The following is an 8,853-nucleotide window of genomic DNA, read 5'->3' as shown; positions in this document are numbered from 1 at the left end:
GGGTGACGGTGAGGCGAGGAGGAGGAGGAAGGAGGAAGGCTGGGAAGAAGGGGGGGGGAAGCTCCTGAAACGGAGCCAGCCCAAACGGGAGAGGATGCTGGAGCAGGGGCCGCGTCATTTCGGGGCTGGGGGGGGGGAGCTCAGCCCCCCCCACACCCTCACCCCGCCTGCAGGCGGGTGCAGCTCCCTGCCAGGCAGCGCAGCCTCCCCGCGGCCGCCCCACGCGAGCCCCCGGGGCCGCGGAAGGGAGGCGAAGCCCCATGCGAGCCGACGGGATCGGCCGCCTTGGGTCCGCCTAGCGGGGCCGGGTGCAGGGCAGCAGCGGCCGCGCGTGGGAGCCCCGGCGGGGCGGGCTCCCACGGGGACTGGGGGGGGGGTCCCACGGGTCGGGGGGGTCCCGCGGCCGGGCGGGCTCCCCKGACGCGAGCAAGGGCAGGGTGGGAGGAATGATCGGCATTTATCACTGCGGGGGAAACTCGCAGCCTTTCAAAGGGTCTCAGCTGGGTGAGTGCGAATGCCGTCTGCCCCTTTCACATTTTGAAGCTCATCGGTCTGTTGGGGGAGGAGGAGGGGGAAAACAATTTTTTTTTTTTCCTAGTGCTGGACAGTAGGTCTCTTTGAGCCTAGCGCAATGTCCTACGGCTGCAATTATAAACAAACTTTCCTTCTGCAGGGAGGAAGTAGCTGAGACTGAGACTCTGAAGTTAGCAAGTTGCCAGCGGCCACCCCAGGCTGTCGCTGGCCCCAGGAGAGGCCTGGTGTGGAGGGGCTGTGGATGCAGCATGCTGCCCTTCCAAGGCAAAATAACGAGCCCAAGAGACTCTTCCCTTCTTTCACCTATGCCCTCTTGGTCCCAGGCAGGTTTCCTCTGAAACTCATCCCCTCTGTGGCTCTCTAAACTCAGCTTCAAGCATTCATGTCCATGTATTTTTCACATTTTCCCATCACCCGCATGATGCTAGCATTAAAAAGCAAAGTTGTACCTAGAGGGGATCCCAGGCACCATCACCACAGCCCACAGTGAGCACCAGTGAAAAGGAGAGGAAACAAAGTCACCAGGCAAGGTTATAGTACCAGTACTGGCACACAACCATGTACGTGACCTTGTCCCAGCCTTGTACAACACCTGCCACAGCAAAGGTGGWTATCCCAAGGCCTTATAATATCAATCATCATCATTATTTTTATGTGCATTCAGCTTTTAGCTTAYTTTGTGACTCCATACCTGTTTATACGGGTTTATAAACACACATATACACATATATTCGATAGTGGTTAAAGTGGACAGCTATTTCTCTACTACTGAAACATGTATAATACACACATACAGTGATGATACCCAAGGTGTTTGGGGATGGGGATGCATAATATCTTATAAATTTGAAGTTTTTATCAGGCAGAGCAGATTACTTTAAGCGTTCAATTTCTCAGCGATCCAATTTTATTAGGATTTACTATCATTTGTGCTGAGTATCCCTGGGGAAATAATGCTTTGATTAATGTAATCCTGGGCTGGGATCCGCCACATGCCCCTCTCCCAAGAGAAGGGCCCTGTTTGACAAACAAAAACAGAGCAGCAACTATTGCAATCTGCACTCACCTTTAGAAAGCACAGACACACATACACACGCACACGAAATACAGCCACCTCCTCCCCCTACCCCAAAGACAATAGCAGCATTTCAAAACAATGTGCACTCTTATTCATTTGCACACAATGCCTCTGATTCAGTGTGGGCTGTACAGTCCAGCCCTCATCCGCGCGGAGCCAGCCCAAAAAGGATACCGCTCTGTTCCCCGCTGAGAAGCTGAAGCATCTCTGGGAAGCTCAATGCCTCTCTGTATTTCAGGCTCTCCCTGGTCTCCCAACATTTCTGCCTCTTTGTTTCCCACTGCAGGCCTTGCTGCAAACTGATTTCAAGTCTGCTCATTCAACGCACTAGAGGCAGGGGCCCGGGAAGCTTTGTTCCTGCGAGAGGCTCGGTGGCCCATACCTGGGGGGTTTTACCTCTCAGCCCAGGGCCCCGATAAGTGAATCACTGCCAGGCACTCCGCTCAGTCCAGAAAGGGAAGGGGGGGGCAGGAAACAGCCTGAAACATAAAGTCTTGTTACATAAGTGTTTAAATGAAAGGAAAGAAACTATTCCTCTGTGTCTGGGAGCTGTTTGTTGTTGTTGTTGTTGTTGTTTTTAATCAGCTTTGTTCCACCCCCACCTCTCTTTCTGACTGTGCCAAAGGCTGGCAGGAACAATAGCGTTTAAGCAGGTCTGGAGGAATAAACATAGCAGGACCAGAGATCAGCACGCTTTCCCTTTCTTCACACCCCTAGGAGAACTGGCCGGCATACCCCCTCCCTCCTCCTCCTCCTCTTCCTCCCTTCTCACCCCCCCCCCCCCACCCTCCCAGGAAGAAGCCCGTGGTCGGCAGCTGAAATGGTAGCTTGGTGTTGTATTTTCTCCCCCGCCACGATGGGGTAGGTCCCGTAGCGCCCGCGGAGGGCATCCAGTGACAAAGGAGGGCCCTGACTGCACTTCGGYCGCTTTAGTCGAAGTCTGGATTAATAAATCCCGGGGAAGGAGGAGGGGAGGGAGCCCGCAGATGAGGAGGGATGCGATTTGCACCGGGGGTTTCGCTAAGATGCTCCTCTCCCGCTCCTGTTTACCCAGTGACCCCAATACGGTGACTCAGCGATTACGGTGCGCTGGGTGTCTGCATGGGGGGGGGGAGGGAGCCCCCCCCTTCCTCCTTCTTTTCTTTCCTGATGAAAAACGATGCAATTACATTTCTGCATGCTGATCTGAGAGTTCAAATAACAAGCCTTAAACGCGTTATCAGGCGCTTGTTAAAGGAGGAAGGGGGGAGGAAAGGGGGGGGGGAAATCTAGACGTACGTGAGTGTGTGTGTGCGCGCGCCTGCATGTGTGTGTGTATACACACATAGATATGTATACCATATTCACTTATATACGGATGCATATATATTTAAATGAAAGACTGCTAGATCGGCTCTTGTTCGGCCTGAATACATGCACCGAGACAGATGAGTGAGGGATGAGGCTCAGTTTAAAATCACCACCACCAACAACAACAACAAAAACAACAAAAACAGGAGGGAGAAGAAGAGGCGCAAATCACGCCGGSGTAAAAGTTCCTGAGACGTGGTCTCTCTGTTTTCCGAGCGCAACCTGACTTTCCTCATCCGGCCCAGATGCTCGGTCCGCCGCCCCCCCACCCCCACCCCCGCCCGCCCGGCTCCCGCGGGCAGCGGGACGTTTCTGAAGAAGTTGGATCGCGGGGCTGGATTTAAAGAGGGGAGGAGGGAATAAATGCGAGGACATGATGAATAATGTTAACTTTTGACTGTAGGAGTCATGATAGAGTTGAGTGAAGCTGCGGGGAAATATGTCATTTAATCCCAGGGCCGCTGAAGTCCCTTTTATCAAATACCGTGATGCTGGAATTATACTGCTGGAAAAGCGGCTGAGCGCTTAAAAGTATCCAGCATCAGGAAAATACAGAGATTGGAGGAACCAGTGTAAAACGAACACACGTACAAACTAACCACAGGACCATGAAAACCCCAAGCGGATTAACATTATATAAATATATAAATATATATGCATTTAAAAAAATGCACAGTAAAACGGTAGCTGCTGCATTCGCGAGGGGAGAACAGAGTGTGCATGTTTGTGTGCAATGCCAAAAAGAGCAGCCTTAAGGTTGACCTACTGCAATCTGCACTGAGCTCCTCAGACAATAGACAAGTTCAAATGTCAAAAAATCTAATAATAAAAATAATAATAATAAAAAAACAGAGCTGCCAAACTACACGAACTGTTTTCTGGTGTACCACAATTATTCACCCATCTTATCCGCTAAGAGACTGCCAGCCCTTATGCGCGTAAAAGAAAATCTATGTAATGCATATGGATCTTTCTTTCCTTTTTTTTTTCACACGTGAAACGCTATTGAGATGGCAAGCACGCAAATCAGAATGATATCATGTCTAATAAAAGCGGGGCTAAGGTTTTCACAGTCTTTTTAAAGACTCTAACTTGTAAATCCCCTTTTAATGTTGCTACATGCACATTATTCTTATAAATTAAAATCTACATGTTCAAGGAGCTGGACTGTAACTATATATCCCTATGATTTTAATGTCGGTGGGAACATTAGGTTTCTATCATATGTAATGTGTCTACATTGAGCTCAAGTCAACAGATAGATTGTTCCATTCATTTGGCAACTTTCATTACAGTACGTGTGAGGTGAACCCTAAGCACAACACGTTGGGTAATATCAGAATTATGCAGCTGGGAAAGAAAAGATCTCTATTTTAAACCTATCTTGGTTTGCATGTGCAGTTCTGTATTATTGTTCTAATTTATTACAGAACCCGAAATGCTTTGTTATGCTCAAAACAATAAATAAGGTTGGGAGTGAAGCCTTCATAATAAAAGGTGTGGAAAAATGATCAGCCTGCCTATTATGTTTATCGTTGTTATTGTAAGCCTTTAAAAGTAATATGTATATTTTCCTATTTTCTCCAGATTGGTTAGTGTAATATTCCTAGTGCAGCTATCAACGTGGTCATAAGAACTATGAACTACAGTATGGGTAAGCTTGAAAAACATAGAGCAAATCACGTTAGCCAAGAATGCTACATATCTGGAACCCAGTCAACTTAACGTTTTCAGCTGACTRCCGTATTATGCAGGAATATGTTTTACATATAGCATACTGTATACGGAATATGTCTTTATGTTTAACATTTTAATTTGGAAACGCTAATTAGGCAGTTGGTCTCCACGGTTATATTAGTAGATACCTAATCATTTCCCACTATAAGTAAATGAATACTAAATACAGTAAACATCCACTTTATTTTCTCTACCTCCACGACAATATCGTTTATACATCCATTTTACAAAGACGTCCATTCGGACAAAACAGACGTTAAGAGGGAGCAAAAAAATGTTCTGTGTAGCAATTATCGCGGTACAATTATCGCGTCACTTCAGGCATAAATCTGATAATCATATCCGAATGGTATTTTTTTCCAAAGACAGCAAGGAAAGTAAGTTCCTACCGAATTAACTTGTTGCTTGTTTTAGCGTTAGCTTTTCCATTCACTTTTATTCTCTCTTCCCCCTCCCCACGTCGGCTACAAATAGCTAACRCAGGTATAAAACAGATGAGCTGGACCCTTATTTTGTTTAAAATAGAATGCAAGTTACATTTGGAGGTCGGGGAGCAGAGGAGAGGGCAGAGGAAATGTGGGGGTAAATACACTGCTTCACAAATCCAGGATACTGAACATTGCTGGGCTCTTCAAGCGCAAAAATGCATGCCCAGATGTGAGGGCAATATTTGCTAAACTATGGTAATTCTACACCAAGTGACCACGTTTGTGATGAGAATTGCACTCTGGAAACGTGTTTTACTTGTCTGGAATATTACTATTGCTTATTTCGCCAAATGCAGTAAGTGGAAAGTTTTGTTCATGTAAATATCTTAACCATTTTCCCCGCTGCACGGTCAATACACATTGAGCTTTGATTCCGTTTTTCAAATGAAGTCCCACGAACATGTTAGATGAAAAGGAGAAAAAAGTCTGTATTCCTGTAGGTCGTTTTCTCTCCTTGCTCTTTTTTTTTTGGGGGGGGGGGCGCTTTAGCTTTTTAAGCAGGGAGAGTTCATCTTGCCAGGGTCTATCATATTTATGGGCTGTGTGATTTCCAGAGCTCCAATTGGTCTTTCCTTTATGGAGGCAAGGAATAAAACTTTCCCAGTCGCACGGAAACTGCTGGGGCTCCGGCGTGGGGGAACAAAGTGGCTTCAAGCCCCTGCCGGGACCGCGGCGCTGCGGCCCCGCTGCCGCTTTTGCCCCCCCGCCGAGGACTCCCGGGGGCTTCGCCGTGCAGGTGCTTTAGCTGATGCCGCAGCCCCTGTCTGACTGTGCCCGGTCCCTACAGACGGGCGGGCGAGGGAGAAAAAGCAGTCGCTCTGACCAGTAATATCAGAAGATAAATAAGTAAATAAATAAATAAATTCCTCTCTCATATCCCTTCTGCAACTCTCTAAGAAGGGAAATGGCTAAAAGTAGTGGGCGCCTGGGGTTATGGGCTGGAACTGCGCGTGTTTTGCAAAGGGACAGAAAGCTGAGCCTGAGCTAAGTTGTCGTCGCCGTCGATGTTGTTGGCTTTAGTTCAGTTGAACGCCTGCAAGTCGTCCTGGACGGCGACAACTTGTGCCCGGATCGCGCCCGGTGCGGGCAGGGCGGGGACGTGGGGGCAAGCCTGGTGCTGGCTTTGCCAGTCGCTTTCGTCGCAGATAGAGAAGTCAGTGAGAGTGGAGGGAGTGGCCAGCTTATTTCAAAAAAAAAAAAAAAAAATACTTTTCCAGGTTTAATACGGCAATTAAATATTAAATGATCTAAAAAACCCCGAGTCGTTTTATTGCATCTCCAGAGGCTTAATCGCCTTATTTGGACAAAAAGCTGTGTGGCACCTCAGGTTACCCTGCACCACCGCGCCTGTGCCTGTGTTTAATTAGCTGATTTCACTCCGGTGCGGGCCTCAGGTCCCTTGGCGGCTCTACACCACCGGGGAAACTTGGGGGGCGGCCTCTGCACCCCGCCGGGCCGCCCCTCTCCGTGCCTCGGGGCTCCCCCCAGCCCCAGGCTCGGGCCCGGCTCCTTTTCCCTCTCTACCCCACGGGAGTGCGGGGCAGAGCCGGGTGCCGGCGGGGCAGGCGGCAGCCGAGCCCGGGGGCGCCCCGCTCCGCGCCCCGCTCCGCGCCCCGCTCCGCGCCCCGCTCCGCGCCCCGCTCCGGTTCAGCAAGCCGTGGCGTATAAAATTAACGACAGCCAATAAAATTAGCTTATATGTTTCAACTGTAAAAGTCCGCAACAAAATAAAGCTCGTTTNGCCGAGGGCGCCACGGCGCCCCCTGCCGGCCGGCCGCGCCCTGGCGCCCCGCTCCGAAAGTTTATCCTGTTCAGCAAGCCGTGGCGTATAAAATTAACGACAGCCAATAAAATTAGCTTATATGTTTCAACTGTAAAAGTCCGCAACAAAATAAAGCTCGTTTTAGTGAAGCTAAGAAGCTCTGGTTTGGCTCCGCTCTCTTTGGCTGAACTGGGGTCCTTTTATCTAAAGCCCAGTGCACAAACATATAGCTTAATGTGACTAGTGTTCTTCCTTTTATTTCTTTCTCTATGGCAACCAATATGTTCTGCTCAGAAATGTTCCCCCATCAAGGAAACAAATGATCTTGAGGGAGCAGCTCTATACGGCATCTGTTCCAATGGAGCACACAGAGTTAACCCCAGTCAAAAGAGACGCTGGGCACGTCAACAAGAAGTGGAAAATGAGCGATTCTTCTCCCCCCAAACTGAAACCTATACCTCCCTAGTTTTACAAGCCATTTTATTGATTTGACTATCGACCGTCTCCAAAGAAGTAACTAATTCTAGGAAATTACAATGATCGCGAGCTATCCTGTGTCCAAAAGAGCAGCGGGGGGGGGGGGAATTATGCAAATGGAACGGCAAAATTAAAATAAATGAAAGTCACGTAATGGGATATTTAAGCCCCGGTAAAGTTTTCAGGAGCTGTATCTGGCCTACTAATTTCATCCTACATTATTTATCACATTATTTATCACACTGACCCAAACGCTATAAAAGAGTTTCAGACCATTAGCCTATACCTCTCAGTTAGTCGGAATTCAGAGAAAGTGGACCCCGAGACAAGAGAGACTGTCAGGAGAGCGAAACAAAGTGAAATCTGGTCTGTAATCCTCAAGCCCCAACCTCCTTTGAGAATAAAACGAAGGGATGTCCTGGTTAGTTTTGATTGATTATACTCTTTCTGACGGACTTTCACTGCAGAGCTCTAGATGTTGTGCTTAACCGTCTGTTCCCTAGTTACAATATTAACCCTCTGCGTGCACCGCCGCTTCCTCCGCCTCCCCCCGCGCCGCTCCCTTCCGCGGCGGCGGTGCCGGCAGGTGCCCGGGTCACCCCGGCGCGGCGCGACCCGGCCCGGTCCCGGTCCCGATCCCGACCCCGGTGCACCCGCCGTGCCCCCTCCCCGCCTGCCGGGCGACCCTGGTGAAGAAGCGCTTGAAAACAGTCCGCGTCTCCGCCTCTGCCCTCCTTTAAAAATCCCTAATATTTTCGAGAGCTTTCCTTTTCCCTTTCCCACCCCCTCCCTCCCCGGCCGCCGCCACGAGTCCTAGTGTTACAATAATTAACAGTGCCCAGAAAAGTGAAGTAGTAACCAGAAAGACTTTCCAGCACTGAAGAATTGCTCTGCTGCCTTGAGCTTTGGAAGGAATCCATGCTTTTTATGTAATATTTCACTAAGGTGTTTTTTGTTGCTGGTGGAATTTTTTTTTCCTTTCCCTTTCCCYTTTTTTAAGCTTGTTTCCTTCCAGACAGTTGCCATGGGTTTCCCTGTCTTGTCCTAAGCTTTTGAAAACATATATTCAGAAGACTTTAAAGAAAGCAAAAGTAGATAAAAAAATGTAAAACACTTACCGATCATACTTCCAGGATTTAGAGATTTTTTTTAATTTTTGATTTTAATAAGGTGACAGGGGGGAAAAATCATGTTCTCAACTCCAGCGAAACGATCCATGTTAAGATTTTCCTTTGCACTGACTCCACTAAGCCCCGCTCTCCACTAGTCTATTATTTTCACCAAAATATATGAAAATTTATGCAAATGAAAATCAGCACTAACTGTTCTCCCCTTGTTATACTTTGGATTTTTTTCCAGACAAAACAATCACACTCTGCAAGGGAGGGGGTGGGAAGAGTTGGGGAACTAAGTTTTTTTTTTTTTTT

Source organism: Rhea americana, unplaced genomic scaffold, assembly GCF_003343005.1.
Source record: "Rhea americana isolate MKP2758 unplaced genomic scaffold, rheAme1 scaffold_66, whole genome shotgun sequence".
Classification (NCBI taxonomy): domain Eukaryota; kingdom Metazoa; phylum Chordata; class Aves; order Rheiformes; family Rheidae; genus Rhea; species Rhea americana.
This window is presented reverse-complemented; position numbering follows the sequence as displayed.